This window comes from Ambystoma mexicanum, chromosome 10, assembly GCF_040938575.1.
Source record: "Ambystoma mexicanum isolate Mex_15411 chromosome 10, UKY_AmexF1_1, whole genome shotgun sequence".
Lineage (NCBI taxonomy): Eukaryota > Metazoa > Chordata > Amphibia > Caudata > Ambystomatidae > Ambystoma > Ambystoma mexicanum.
In genome coordinates, this window is record NC_090932.1 from 1,355,991,625 (window position 1) to 1,356,008,163 (window position 16,539).

Below are 16,539 nucleotides of genomic sequence, written 5' to 3' on the forward strand. Positions count from 1 at the left end.
AACCTTTACAACAATAGGTATAATCTACCATGCAGGAGCTACAACCAATGCAGGTCACTACACTGCATACATTAAAAATAAATGTGGATGGTTCGAATGTAATGATAGCACCATTATTCTAAAGCAGAGATTGCCAGCTAATCTTACAAATGCATATTTAATCTTCTTAAAGCCAAAATGTAATAAATAATGTGTACTTCAAGATTGCCAAAACATTATGTGAAAGACTACAAACAGTTAGAATACGCCAACAGGTATCTAACTGCCCAAGAGGATTTAACAACGATACACATAAATGCATATCACAGATTTGTAGGAACAAATGCACAGTTAGAATACGCCTACAGGTATCGAACTGTTAAAAATCGGCAGGAAGGCAACAAACATAACATTAATCAGAAAGATGAAGGGAACACTCAAAGGAAACAAGGAAGCAGTTAGTACCATAGCAAATGAAGGGTTTTTTTAATCCGACAAGGATTTTTTTTCCCCAGACCCAAAGATTAGAAAAGCTAACACAGAACCTGAGCACAATGCACAGTACACTGGTTTGTAAACTAAATACGAGGGTCAAAAAAAAAAAAAAGGTAAACTGGCTATTATGCAATGTGGTAAGTTTTCATAAAATGCAACCACTAACATACCTTTTTCTTTTATCACAGAAATTAAAAAAGGGATACTTCCGCCAAGTACGAAAGGCATTTAAAAAATATATGTGGATTCTGAACAAAGTAAGGAGTAAGTATATTGGCAGGCATTTTCTACACATGCGAATCTACACGTCTGATCTATGGTAGTAATATGCTGCAGTGGCAGTAGGCTGGCCCTTGCATCTTCGGTGTGTAACCTACGACCTACGCCTTACGAGCAAGGTACAAAGAGTATAGTTCCTAGACACAACCATTGCTGCATATCGAAACCATGGTCCTTGTAAATTAGCTACTTATAAATGTACTTTTGGGACCATTGTCTGCAGCCATGCAGCCAAGACATTAGGGCGTGCACACACCTAGCGCATTACACCACACCCATATTCACTTATAACTCCACTGCTTATGACTTCAGTCTTGGGTGCATGGCCTTTGGGCATGCAGTCAAGACTCTGGATCCTGGCCAGAAACACCACAGCATATCGGAACCATTGTGCCTTGTCATTTCACTATGTACAAAGTTGGTTTTGGGAGCATGGCCATGGCCTTTGGCCATGCTCCCAAAATGCTACGCCCTCCCCACAACCATCTTAATGATGTTGCATAGTACAAGTTTACCAATAGCTGTGAAATGGTGCAGTAGTTTGTAGCCACAGGCTACAGACGTGAGTTTGAGGCGTGAGTTTGAGGCCATAGAATTATCAATGTATGGGTGTACAGTATATAAAATGCAGTTGCTTATAACTGCAGTGCTTATTACTGTGTTCAAATACTCTGCAACCTGGACACTACTACCATGCCATATGACATCCATTGCGGCATATAACTACACTACATACAAATGTGCTTTTGGTGACATGGCCTTCGGCCATGCAACAATGATTGCAGCCCCTCCCCATAGCCACCTGAGTGATGCACTACCACACCATATCACACGCATTGTGCCTTTTAAGTACACTACATATAACTGTTCTGTTTGGTGCATAGCCTGCGGCCATGCACTCATGACTGCAGACCCTCCCCACAGCCACCTGACTGATGTTGAATACTGGGGGTGTCTCTGTAGCTCTGAAATGCTGCACTGTTTGTGGGCAGGCCCTAAAATCTTAGGTGTATGTCCATACATTTCAATATATTGTTGTGAAGTGGCTTATAACTCCAGTGCTTACAAGTTTCCTTTTGAGTGCATGCTTGGGTGTATGGCATACAGCCTGCAACCATGCACCCAAAAGTACACATCTTGGCCAAAACCACTGCACTAGATAAAACCCATGTGGGCTTGTAAGTGAAGAGGTTATAGCTTTGTTGTTGGGTGCATGGCCTTTGGCCATGCACCCAAGACTGCACACACTCCCCACAATTTAGCAATCGATGCACAACACTAGGGGTGTATCCATGGGTGTGACACGCTGCGGTGGTTGTGGCCTGGGCCTACAGTCTTGGAAGTAAGGCCGTCGGCCTTTGGCTGACGGCCATGCATCCAAGACTCTAGGCCCTGGCCACAATCACTGTAGCATGTCACACCCATGGCGGCGTACTAATGAATATAATAATGCCCATAGGAAAAAGTATTGGAATTATGGCATGTTGTCAATTTCAATGTTTGCTACCACCACGCGTGTCCTTACAACAGTTACAAGTTTCCCGTGCACTGCATGGACTGAAATGCTATCGTTATTACACCCCTCATTTTCTGTGACCATAGAAAACACATCGTGAAGACCGACCCCCAGAACAAATGCATTGATCACCCACGTCTTACTGTCTGAACATGAACCAATGCTCTGTGACACAGCAAAAGAGTTTTATAAATATAGCATGTGTACGCTGGTTGTTGCTCCGCTATCGGCGGATCCAAGATGTCGGACGCAGCAAAACAATCTAATGCAGAACACGTCTCGCAGCAGCCAATCGGCAGAGACGTTGCGTGTCCGCGGTCATGACGCGAGGCCATTAGCCAATCGTTATCTTGTCCGCGGAGCGAACAGGGAAGTGTGACCGCGGAGCGGACCTAGATATCACTAATTTTTTGAGACATACTTTTTGGTCGTTTTAAAGAAAAATACTGGACGGATCGTCACCAAATTTACAAAAGCACGCTTTCTGGACCAAGCCCCTATACCTGCTGTAAATTTCGTGAAAATCCATCAAGCGGTTTGACCTGTAGCCGTTTGTCCCACATTCAGTCTATGGGAAAAAAGACGTTTTGGAACCCCCCCTATAACATTTCCCCCCCTGGACCAAACATAACTGAACTTTGCAAAAGAATTCAGAGTGGGCAATATATTTTTGCAAAGTTTGGTGAGGATTCGTCCAGGGAGAGCGGAGTTATAAGCTGCCCAAAAAGTGCTCTTCCTATGGAAACAGCAACTTAACCATAACTACACGGCCATATATAACCAAACCAATATATATATATATATATATATATATATATATGATACATTACTCCCCGTAATCGTATTTCTGATGCTTGTATCTGCTTAGATTCACATGCTGTGCATAGGCCGACATCTAGCGGAAGCTGCAAAGTATTACAGTTTGTTTTTCGAAACTCGAAAATGGGCGTCGACACAGGGCGTGCCAGTAATACTATCCCTAGTGTGACGTCCACTGTACACATGATCCCTCACGCGTGTAGGACCCTCAGATTGACATGAGGTAGCATGAGGAGAAGCGCGAGTACAGATAATCCAAGCAGATAGAAAGGTAAGACTACAAGCCTCCATGCGCCTTCTCTCAGAGGGGACGAAGGGTGGGTCGCATGTGAATCTAAGCAGAAACAAGCATCAGAAATACGATAACGGTGAGTAATGTATCCCTTCTGAGGCTTGTGGAATCTGCTTAGATCACATGCTGCGCATAGATTAGCGAGCAGTACCTGAAGAAGGAGGTGGGATGTGAGAAGGGTCATGAGCAAATAAATGTCTTAGAACCGCTTGTCCCACTTGTGTATCTGTCTTGGAATGAGTGTCAATGCAGTAGTGCTGAGTGAAAGTGTGAATAGAGCTCCAAGTAGCTGCTTTGCAAATGGTGTCAAGGGGTACACTTGCAATGAAAGCCAGAGTGGCCCCAATGCCTCTTGTAGAGTGGGCCCTAGGCGTGAAAGGAAGAGTTTTTTCAGAAAGTGAGTAACACAGCTGGATACAGTTAATAATCCACTTAGAGATGGCACCTTTAGAGACGCGATCCCCCTCTCTGCCTGTAGCTACGGAGACAAACAGCTGATCTCTTTTCCTAAGCAGTCTGGTCTTGTTTACATAGTAGTGGACCGCCCTACGCACATCTAGTGTGTGAAGTTTCACCTCAGCCGAGCTTTGTGGGTCTTGGAAGAAAGTCGGAAGCTCGATGGACTGGTTCACGTGGAATTTTGAAATAAATTTAGGTGAGAACCTAGGGTGTTTGCGTAAAACCAGTTTATCTTTATGGACAGTAAAGAAGGCATCTTGCACTGACAGAGCCTGAATTTCACTGACTCTTCTTATAGATGTAATTGCTACTAAGAAGGCCGTTTTGGAAGTCAGGTGTTTGAGACTGCTTTTGTGCATGGGCTCGAATGGGGGGCCCATGAGCTTAGATAGCACCACGTTAAGGTCCCATCCTGGTGGTGGGTTTGAAATAGGAGGGTGAAGTCTCTTTACTCCTTCCATGAATATTTTAACTACTGGTACTTTCTACCACGACACCTTGTTATGGGAAGTGGTGTATGCTGACAGGGCTGCCAGGTGTACCTTCAGTGAGTTAAAAACCAGTCCTGCATCCAGCAGGTGGAGGATGTATGTAACAATAGTGGAAGGAGTGCAATCAACTGGGTTGATTTGTTTATTCTGGCACCAGATAACGAATCTCTTCCATTTGTCAAAGTAGCAGTGCCTGGTGTTTGGCTTCCTAGATTCTTTTAGGATGTCCATACACCTCTGTGGTAAATTGAGATATCCGAACTCTATGACCTCAGGAGCCATGCTGCCAGGTTCATTGAGTTGGGTTGAGGATGCACTGTTTGACCTTGGTGCTGGGACAGTAGGTGTACCAGGCCGGAAGTTTGATCGGTTCGCACACGGCTAATCTGCGTAAGTGTGGGAACCACAGTGGTCTCGCCCACATGGGAGCAACCAGGACGAGCGTCATCGACTCTCTGTTCATCTTGTTGACCACCTTCCTGATGAGAGGAGTTGGTGGAAAAGCGTACGCAAACATTCCTGACCAGTTCATCCACAGGGCGTTCCCCTGGGAGTCTGGTTGGGGGAACCTGGATGCAAATCCTTGGCATTGTCTGTTTTCGCTTGTGGTGAATAGGTCTACTGTGGGGAAGCCCCACTGAGAGAAGATATCTTCTACGACTCCTCTGTGTAGACACCATTCGTGTTCTTCTGGGAGGAAGTCTCTGCTTAGAGCATCCGCTAGAGAATTGAGATCCCCTGGAACATGTTGCGATGACAGGAAGATGTTCCGTCTGAGTGCCCATTTCCAAATTTTCTGGGCAAGCTTGGACAGATTTGGCGAACGAGTCCCTCCTTGCTTGTTCAGGTAAAACATGGCTGTAGTGCTGTCCGTCCGGATTTGCACTGACAGATTTAGCAGGTAGGGCTTGAACACTTGAAGCGCTCTAAATACTGCCAGAAGCTCTAGCAGGTTGATGTGATTCTTGGCCACTGAGTGAGACCAGAGACCCTGAGCTGTGTGGTGGAGATGGCGAGCTCCCCACCCTGTCAGGCATGCATCGGTTGTGACTACCGCCTGTATCTCGGGATCGTAAAAGTGTTTCCCCTTGGACAGATTTTCTCTTGTCCACCAGTTTAGGCTTTGTACAAGTGTTGGCGAAACGACCACTAGATCGTCCCACTGACCACCTGCCTGAGACCACTGTTTCGCCAACCATTCCTGCATGGGAGGCATGCGCAGGCGCGCGTGGGCGACCAGGTAAATACATGACGCCATCATGCCCAGCAACCGCATTGCTTTGCGTACCCTTAACTGGAGACCGGACTGATATTGCGGAATCTGCAGCAGTATATTCCGAATTCTTTCCTCGGAAGGAAAGGTCAACCCCTCTTAAGTGTCTAGGATAGCTCCTAGGAACTGTTTGGAAGTGCTTGGCACCAGACTTGACTTTTTCTCGTTTATTGAGAAGCTCAATTCGAAGACGAGGTCGATTGTCCTTTGAATGTTTGTTCTGCAAATTACTGAGGTCTCCCCCGTGATGAGCCAGTCGTCCAGGTAAGGGTACACCGGGATTGCCTCCCTGTGTAGGTGTGCTGCCGTCAGCGCCAGTACCTTGGTGAATACCCTTGGAGCCAAAGCTATCCCAAAGGGCAGTACCTTGAACAGGTAGTGCCAACTGTCCACCTTGAAGCGCAAGTACTTTCTGTGCGCTGGGAACATGGAAATATGAAAATAGGCATCTTTCATGTCCAATGTTGCCATGTAATCCCCCTTTTTTAGGAGGGGGATTACCTCTTGGAGAGTAGTCATGCAAACTTTTTGGGGCTTAACATACTTGTTTGCAGGCCGCAAGTCCAATACTGGGCACATTGTCAAATCTTTTTTTGGCACAAGGAAGTAAGTTGAGGACACCTTGTTTACCTGGTGTCCTGGGACGAGTTCTATCGCGTCCTTTGCTAGCAGATTGACGATCTCCTCGAGGAGGATTTTTTGGTGTTCCAAAAAGTGTATTCTTTGTCATGGAGGATGGTTCCGGGGACGCTCTAACAGTTCTGTGCAGTACCCAGTGGATACTGTGGACAGCACCCATCTGTCTGATGTGATCCCTTCCCAAACTTGGGTGAAGTTGGAAATGCGTCCCCCTACTGGGGTTGCTTGAGAAGGGACCCTGAACGGAGCGTCACTGTTTTGGGTGGAGGCATGCTGTCCCCTTTACTGGGACTGCCTCTACCCCTACCACGTCCTCCTTCATTACCCCTGCTGTAACCCTGGGTAGACTATTGGTTATTATTGTTCCACGGTGTACCCTGCCCCTGGGAATAATTCGATCCTCTCTGGGAATTTTGGCCGCGTGGGTGACGAAAATTGCCATTCCCTCTCTGATTAGGGGGTTAGTTGGCCTAGGGATTTGAGTGTCTCATATTCGTCCTTGGCATTTTTCAGCGCGTCCTCGACCGCTTTACCAAACAACAGATCCGGCTCCACCGGTTTATCTAACAAAGATGCTTGGGTTTCAGCTTTGAATCTAGACTGCCTTAACCAAGCGTGTCTCTTGATAACAGTTCCTTCTGCTATCAATCTGCCGGCGTTATCCGCGGCATCAAAGGTTGCTTTTAAAATGCAACCGGAAACAGCTCTTCCCTCCGCCGGAACTCGTACCAACTGGCTCTTTAAGGGTTCTGGGGCGGAGTCTATGAGTGCCGCGACTTCTTAACACTGATGGCAGTTGTAGCTGGCCAACAGGGTGGTGGAGTTGGCAATCCTTGCCTGGTAGGCGGAAGTGGAGGCTACTTTCCTGCCCAAACCATACAGTTTCTTGCTTTCCTTGTCGGGAGGAGCTTCGGACGATGACAAGGGTGTTCCAGCCCTCTTACGGGTGTTAGTAACAACCAGGGAGTCCGGTTTCAGATGCCCCCTTATATACAGTGGGTCTGATTGGGCTGCCCTGAAATGTTTCTCATTCCTGGGGTTCACTACACTGGTGAGGTTAGGATTTAAAAGTGAAGGGTCTATCCTTCTCTGAATAGACTTAAGGATAGGGATGGCCTGAGCAACATGCCTCCTTTCTCCCACTAACTCTTCTGCGAAGTCCCTCTCTTCTTGAGCACCCTGGGTGTCAATGTGGAAATGTTCTGCCGCTCGGGACAGAACTTCATTCAGGAGAGGTTGATTGTCGACAGGTGAGTCGGTAATCGGAGGTTCTTTCTCTGCCGGGAAATCTACTCTGTAGGTCTCCGGGTCTTCCTCTTCCTCTTCTTGGTCCTCATCATCCCCATAGTAGCCCTTACCAGTTTGCTCTTCCAACATGCCCAAATCTGGATCCTCACAAAAAGATGTATCCTCTTGATATTGGGAGTAGGGCTGTCTATAGAAGGGGTCTGAAGACCGTGTTGGGGCTTCAAACCGGGACTTCTTACTTGGAGGTATTGGATCCTTAGAGCCTGAGGGTGCTGACCCGTCGGGAGTATAGGTGAGAAAGTGTTCAGGGTTCTTTGTGTAAAAATCTGCCAAAATCTGCCAATGAAGACACCCTTGACATAACCCTGTCTATGTCATCACTAGACCATTCTCTAGAACTGGGAATGATCCTTTCTGGGGCTTTCTCCGCCTTATCCTGACTAGACTTACTGATTTTAGCAGGTGTACTTGGGATAACAGAGGACTGGGACTTGTCTGTCTGTTTATGAGGAGTGGGAAGTTTTTGAGGTGTGTGAGGAGGCTGAGACTGCTTCCTCTGTCGTTTTCCCCCCTCCCTGTGGGCGGAAGAGTGTTTTCCCTGTTTTTTCGCCCTTCCGGAGCCTTCCGACGCCTGGCGTCGAGGTTAGGGGGTGGTGTCCCTCTCTTTAGCACGTGGAGGTAGGGACTCGGGAGCCGCCGTTACGCAGTCTGCTGGCGCCGACTCCTGGAGTGCGGTCTGTGGATGGAAGTCGGCTTCGCCTCCAGACGATCGACCTTCCGTTACACTGGGGAGCGAGGCACTCTTGGCAACAGTGGATGATTGCCTGGAGTCATGCGGCGACCTAGATCGAGAACGCTCAGAGGACACCGATTCAGACCGTTCTCTATATGCCTCTTTCCGAGCGCGTCGAATCTCGGTTGGATTTCATGTGCTTTGTGGAAGTGTTGTATGTAGCGCTTGTGTCGCCGGGGGTCTTCCCCATAGCCGCCCTGTCGGACGACCTTCCGAGGTCGGGGACTTGCGCTCGGCTGTCTCTTGATGCCACGTTACCCTCGCCGTCTGAAAGTACAGCGTCGCTGCCATCGCTGTAGGCGCCCTCCGCTGCCATGGCCTCCTGACGCCTGGCGTGGTGGGCCCAACGCTTGTTCGAACGGTCCTTAAGTGTTTTCGGTTTAAACCTACTACACGCTGTGCAGTTCGCCTCGGGGTGGTCCCTCGGCAAGCAGAGATTGCACATGGCATGCCTGTCAACCCAAGGGTACTTGCGGTTGCACTTGGGGCAGAATTGGAAAGGGGTACCCTCCATATGTACCTTGTGGCAGCGGGCTAGTAAGTGTAGGAATATATAAGAATGTACCTATATACCAAAAGAGTGTAGAGTATGTCCACCCCCCACTCTCCCTACTTGCCGGGCCGAGGCCAGAGGCCTTCCGAGGCCCAAATTCGTCGTGCAGCTGTCGATGGTCTAAATCTTCTCCGGTCCGGCGTCGAGTGTGGAAGTTCAGTGACTCGACGTTGGGGTGGAGAAATGGGTAAATATAACAATATTTAGCAAAAGTATGGATAAGGCCAGGGAACTTTGCGAAATGCTTCCTACCAGTATGGCGGAAAAAAACAATCTGAGGGTCCTACACGCGTGAGGGATCATGGGTACAGTGGACGTCACACTAGGGATAGTATTACTGGCACGCCCTGTGTCGACGTCCATTTTCGAGTTTCGAAAAACAAACTGTAATACTCTGCAGCTTCCACTAGATGTTGGCGTATGCACAGCATGTGATCTAAGCAGAGTCCACAAGCCTCAGAAATATATATATATATACGGTCAATTGTGCAAAGGTCAATTCGGACCCTTGACTTTCGGTCAATTAGGTCATTCGAACAATTGTGTTCGAACAATTTGGGTAATACCAGTTTTTCTGCTTATCCTTTATCCAGATGGGTCTCTTGGAGAAATACAATATCGCCCTCCCTCATCCTGCATTAAATTGAACATTCTACGCCAGTTAATCAGGTCACTCAACCCCTGACTATTCAGGCTAACAAAGGTATTGAGGTAATTCCAGACTATTTCCCATCCCTGGCAGCCTCGCACACTCCCCGCCACCAATCCGATCACCATGCGGATTACCCATACAGGATCGCCGAAAGCGCACCCTGCTGTCCCCCGGCCCCACCAGAGAGCCTCCCATACCCACCCTCCGCTGGCCCCCACCCACCCAAAGACCTTCACAGACCTTCCTTGCATCGCGCCCCCATTACCCACCCCTCTTCCCCTTTGCAGCAGGAAAAAACAACAACGGAAACAAGAATAAACTGTGAATGTGTAAACATTGGGCCACTGAGTGATAAGCCAAATAGGACAATAGCATAATCAATGTAAAATCAGTGGTCAAGGGAGTCATAGACCTCAAACATGATCTGCCAGGGTCAATGCGCTAAAATTTGCTAGTGGGTATGACAAGCCGTCAATGGTCCTCCAGGTCAGCCCACCTCTGCATAAACAAACTGGCACGGTGGTGACTGCAGTGGAGGTGCCAAAGGAGAAACAGTGGACCCCTTTAGCAGACCTGTCCAGGTGGTGGCTTGTTCAGTCCCCACCTCCCCACCATGTGCAAAGGGCCCTTAGGTCGCTGGTTCCTCTTCCTTTCCCATCGCAGCTTCTCCCCCCGTCGGTCGCTGATCCGAGGTCTCACCCTGTGAGGTAGAAGAATGAGTCTCAAGGAGGGGGAATAGACTCCGGGCCCAGGATATCAGGGGCGGACAAAAACTGGCAAGCTGCTGTGGCGAGGGGGGAAAGGAAGGGAGGGTGGGTGGGTGTCAGGGTCAGTGGGGAAGGGGGGAGTCAAAAGTAAGCCAGCTGCCATGTAATTGGAAGCACTACAGGTAACAGTGGTGCGAGGATCCTCTACGTGCCTCAAAGATAAGGTTAAACTCTCCACATCGTCGTGACACCTCCAACGAAAAATCATTGAAGAGCTGTATCCTAAAACGTGCCTCTGCAGCCGATATCGGGATCAGCGCTCTGGGCTCACTCGATGAGGAACTCCCGGGTGTCCCCAAGGTGCAGTGCGGATTGCCACGTTGAGTAAAGGAACCCTTCAAGGTCAGTGCCCTTGGTTCCCTCTGGCACTCCAACCAGCTGCAGGTTGTACGGCGGGTCGGATTTTCTTGGTCGTCAAACTTCACCCCCAGCAACTGGATCTACTTAATACCTGCATCTAGCTCTGCCACGATATCTGGCTGATCATCTTCCAATGTGCTGATCCGCTGTTCTTTATCGGTGGTTCTCTCTGCTTGGGCATTGAGGTTCTGATTGATATCTTTACACTCTTTCGCCACATCCTGGACCGCCAGGTTAGTCCCCTGCGTGCACTGAATCAGGGTCTTGATTTCCAACAGGATCGCTGAAATTGTCCACTTTGTCTGCCCTGAATGCTGGCTCCAACGTGGAGCCACCAGATTGCCTGCCCGCCGCCCCATGGGACGGACTGTGCAGCGTTGCAGCGTGGGCATACTCCTCCCGCCGCTGTGGAAATGCACCTGGACATCGCTACATATCTGCTATCCGATCTCAGTCTTCGGTCAAATGGGTTCAAGCTCCCTTTCTCAGGGGCACCCGCCATCCATGCCTCGCAGGATGTCCTTCCCAAAGTTAAGTTCCCGGGTCAGGGGCCACTCAGGACCAGTAAGTGCACTTGTGGATTGCAGCAGGTGAAAATGGCAATCCACTGAGGGTGGCTCACTGCTGGCTCCCGATGCTGGCAAACGTACACTCCAAGGTACCACCACCCAGTCAGATCAAGTCTAAATGGGTGGCCAAGACTGCATTCATACAAGAAGGACAAATGGCAGGCCGGCGGGCAGGAACCCCTCCACGGCCCACTTGCCCTCTCCCATCTCTCCAGCACTCCTACTAAAGTAGGACATGAGCAGCTTTGCAGGAGCTGCGTCTTGGGCTGTGTGCTGCGTGTTGCACCTGTGTCAGAGAGATGCACGCCCCAGCACACTATAGCTGGCTGTCCTCTTCAGGCCGCCTCACTTCACTGCCTCTTGTGGCCCAGGTTCGGTTGCAGCTTCCCGGGTTGCGGTCATCCAGGGCACCAAGGTCCCCAGTGGTGTGGCATGCAGCAGCCAGTCTGCCGCACAGAACCTGCACCCAGTGCTGGGCACAGTCCCTGTCAGCACCAACCTGCATTCACCGGAAGTGGCGGCCACCACCAGGCTAACTATGGGGCTGCTGAGTCGGCATAGCTTGCCCAACCGTCCAGATCTGCATGGTAACGAGAGGTTCCTTTACTTGCTACATCGCCACAACATCTGACCAGAAGATGTTGGATCACTTCACACCAACAAGTGTTCGAACTTCGCCTGTACCTACACCATCCACGTGCTGTACCTACACCATCCACGTGCTGTACCTACAACCTCCACATGACATCGCCATTATACACTTTTCTGCAGAACGAGACGGAGCTGCAACACACCAGCCTTCACCACGGCTGCCACGCTCCCTGCGCCAAAGAAACCAAGGAAGCAACCACTCCAATGGTCAACAGGATGCAGAGAGTGGTAAGGGCAGTGCCTTGCGGCCTCTCATTCTTCACCTTTTATCATTTAGTGGCAGAGCAGCAACAATGAAACATCGCCTTTCTTCCTCCTTTTCTTTCATGTTTCGGACACTGGCACAACATATCTCCGTTCTCGTGCCTGGGACACTCTGGTCCGCCTCAATTGTTATGAAGTAAGATCCTTGAGTTGGCAGGTAAATTACACAAATGTCTTTATTATGTTTCGTCATCACCAAAATGACATCAGGACAGAGGCACAATGGGAGCCTACAAGGAGCTTAAGGGAATCCACCGGCTCCCACCTGCCAGCAAGACTCACACATCAACATTCCAGTCACTCACTGAACATTGGTTCCATGCCATCACTAAGTCCATGCAACAAAATACAGGACATAACAGTTACCAGCTGATAGAAGTTGGGGACCCCTATAATTCACAAATGTTAGTTCCAAAGCCAAAAAACCCACGGTAGCCACAGTTGAATCCATAGGGTTTGACTTACAAAGTTTGGAGGCAATTGAAATTCCACCTAGTGAGAGATGATTAATCCCCACGGGTCTAATGCACATTCCTCCAAAAGGCTCACACCTCAGTCTAGTTTGGCTTGGAGACATGGGTTGGATGTTAAGGCAGCAGCCATAGACCCAGATTTCCAGGGCGTGGGGGGTATGTTGGGGTGGGGGAATGTCAAGGTGCTTTTACAATTCACAGAAAATATCCATATACAGTGAGAGAATGGGGCACGATTGCTCCGGGCATTCTAGAACAAGGCACCATTACCAGTTTCCCAAGAGGTGACAGAACAGGAAGAAACAGAATGAGGTTATAAAGGCTTTGGGGAAGCCGATCCCCCAGCAAGAAGATCTAGAGGAGGTTGTTCCATTACCCAATTTCACTTTCGCACAGAGAAATAACCCCATCCTCATGGAAGCCTTTAATGAGGTGATTGCAGAAGCAGGTCATAGGCTAGCCATTTATTTTTTCTAAAGGAAGATTATTATATAGAGACAATGTCACACCTGAGGCAGTACACCTAACACAACTAGTAGTGCCCCGGAGCCATAGGCGAACTGTTTTAGAATTAGAACAAGCATCCAACAGCGGTTCATAAAGGGATAGGAAAAACTCAGAACCAAATAATAACTGGGTTCTATTGGCCAGGGGTCTTTGCTGACGTGAATTTTATATCACCCTGTGAAATCTGTCAGAAAACGGACAACACTCCCGTACCACCCGCACCCTTTACAACCTCTAGCAATAATTGAAGTCCCATTTTCCAGGATTGCTATGGCTATAGTAGGACCCCTAGAAACTTCAAAACTGGGAAACCATTTCATCCTGGTAATTGTAGATCATGCCACCCATTATCCGGAAGCTTTCTCTATACGTAATAACACCACACAATACATTTTAAAAACACTTGCCATTCCTCTCCAGAGTAGAGATCAGGATATGACATTTATATGTCTCACCTGATGCAAGAGGTGAAAGAGATAAATATTAAGGCCCTAAGGACCTCAGTTTATCATCCCCAGACTGATGGTCTCGTAGAACCTTTCAACCAGACCTTTAAACGAAAATTGGTAGAAACAGACAGAAAAAATTGGCACTTGAGGATACCATGGGCCCTCTTTGCATTTAGGAAGCCTCCCCAAGCCTCTGAGGGATATTCTCCCTTTGAAATTCTGTATGTAAGAGAACCCTTTGATGTCTTAGACAACCTGAAGGAACCCTGGGAGGAGATGGAAGAAGCTCTATTACCAAGTTCTCAAACGGCACAAAGATTAAAGTTGCATATGCAAGCTGTGCGAGGAATTGTAAAGAAATATCTAGGCCAGGCACAGGAACAATAGCAGCCATGTCTATAATAGATAAAGAATACGGTTTTCCTCTTCTACCGCGCTCATTTATCATTCATTGCTCATTCAACCCCAACTATTCAAGTACCGCCACCAATCTAACAGAGAAGCTGAAAAATGCACACCCACAGAAACTGATGTGAAACAAGGAAGACCAGGAGAGTTTCAAAAGCCTCAAGAACATCCTGTGCAGCATTCAAGCCCATCCTTAAGATACCAGACTTAACAAACCAATGTGTTTAACGTTGGGGCTTGGAGCTGCGCTCTCTCAGTAACATGAGACAAGACAGAAACTTTTGCTCGGGAACAGTCCTAGAACACTTGAGAAATGACAGGATCGGAGGAAACGCGTATAGAAGTGGGAATGACCAATCCACGACGAAGGCGTCTCCTAAGGCTCCTCTCACAGGAATTTCCCCTTCAGCAGAATCTCTTGCACTTCCGGTTGGCACTAGTGGCGAAGAGATCCACTTGTGGGGTTCCCTAAAGGGTGAAGATCTCCAGAAGGACTTCCTGAGCCAACTCCCACTCATGAGACATTGTGCTCTGCCTGCTCAGAGCGTCCGCCGCCGCATTGTCCTCTTCGGCCAGATGAACTGCTGAGAGTGAAATTCCCTGCTGGATTGCCCAGAACCAGAACTGCATTGCCTCTCTGCACAACGGGAGTGGCCCTACCCCCCGTTTCTGTTGAGGGAATGCATGGCCACTGTATTGTCAGTCATGATCAGGACGCTCTTCCCCCGCACAGACGGCAGAAAAGCCTTCAGGCCCAGCCTAATGGCCCTGGGCTGTAACAGGTTGATGTGGAGTTTGGACTCCGACGGAGACCAACGACTGCTGGCGGTCAAATCGTCGGCATGAGCTCCCCATCCTGTGAGGGAAGTGTCTGTCACTACCGTCACCTGCAGCCACGGGTGCCAAAACAGCTCCCCCTTCATCAGGTTCCCCTCGTTGGCCCACCACAGAAGATCCTGGGAGACCGAGAGTGGAATCGGAATGGGATCCGACATCTTGCCTGAGAATTGAGACCACTGCATCCTGAGGACCCATTACAGGGATATCATCCTCAGCCTGGCCTGTGGCACCAGAAAAATTTAGGATGCCATGAGGCCGAGCAACCTTAAGAATTTGAAAGCCGGGAAACACTGGGCATGTTCAAACTTGTCCACCATCTACACAATGCGATGGGCCCTCACCTTTGGAGGTGAGCACTTCCCCAAGGACGTGTCCAACACAGCCCGATACACTGGAGCTGTTGGGAAGGTGTCAGATGCGACTTCTCGAAATTGAGGGAGAAGCCCAGCTTGTGTAGGGAGCGGCAGGTGAGACTGAGATGATCCAGAGCTTGCTCGGGAGCATGTGCTCGGATCAGCCAGTCGTCCAGGTAGCGGTAGACTTGAATACCCCCCCCACTCGCCTAAGAAACGCTGCCACCACCACCATGAGCTTGGTGAAGACCCTCGGGGCGGAGGTCAAACCGAATAGCAGGACCCTGAACTGAAAGTCTGAGCTGCCAACTGCAAACCTCAGGTACCTTCTGTGCTTTGGATGAATTGGCACATGAAAGTAAGCATCCTGTAGGTCCAGAGACACCAACCAATCCTGGAGATGAAGGGCCTGGAGGACTTGAGAAAGAGTGACCATCTTGAACTTGTCCTTCCGGAGAAGTTTATTCAACCAACGCAAGTCCAAGATGGGTCTCAATCCACCGTCCTCCTTTGGAATAAAAAAATATGGGGAATACCATCCCTTGTTCCTCTCCGCTACAGGCACCAGTTCTATAGCGCCTTTCTCCAGCAGGGTCAGGATTTCCTACACAAGGAGCGGATCTGGAAGATTTAATGAGAAATTCCCTGGTGGATTGTCGTGAGGCCGCTTTAGGAAGGAAAGACAGTAGCTGTGGGCTATGGTATCCAGAACCCACGCATCCGACGTAATGGCGTGCCATTCTTCGAGATGCTGAGACAGTCTGCTCCCAACCGGCGAACCATGGAACATGGCCTCATGACTGTTTTGGAGCGCCTGCGGCAGTGCCTGAAGGCAAAGAGGCAGCTGCCTGAGCGGTTTTGGCAACCCTATTTCCCTGACCACCACAGGTACTTTTTCGTTGGCCCCTTTGACTGGCAGCTCCACTCGTCCTACCAAAAGAGGAGTAGTAACGATAGGAACCTCCCCTCCACTATTGTCCCCTAGGATGAAAATGCAGAGGTTGATGAGCAGCTGCGCCTAAAGACTTTGCTGCAGCTTTTGAGGTCTGCAACCTCTCAAGGCTCTCATCAGCCTTGCTGCCAAACAAATGGGCGCCATCAAAGGGCATGTTCAAAAGACGGGCTTGCACATCTGGAGAAAAACCCGACTTCCGCAACCATGCAAATCTGCGTATAACGGTGCTCGCAGCCATGGACCGGCTAACACTGTCGGCCGTGTCCAAACCCGACTGAAGGGATTCACACACAGTATCCTTGCCAGCTTGCACGAGAGCAAGGAACCCATCCCTTTCGTCCCCTTCGGGAATATGCTCAGCCGCAAGAGAAACAGTTTCACATAGTGTGTGAAAATCTTGCTAAGGCACAAGTGGAGTTGGCTGATTTCAGTGCCATACTCCCCGCAGAAAACCC

The 16,539-nt window shown here is 49.2% G+C and overlaps 1 protein-coding gene across 3 annotated transcripts in view; it reads right to left on the reverse strand.

Moving 5' to 3' along the window:
- The window catches only part of SRRD (SRR1 domain containing), a 646,159-nt gene that overhangs the window by 483,635 nt on the left and 145,985 nt on the right, over nt 1-16,539 (reverse strand). The gene's annotated exons all lie outside the window — the stretch shown is intronic.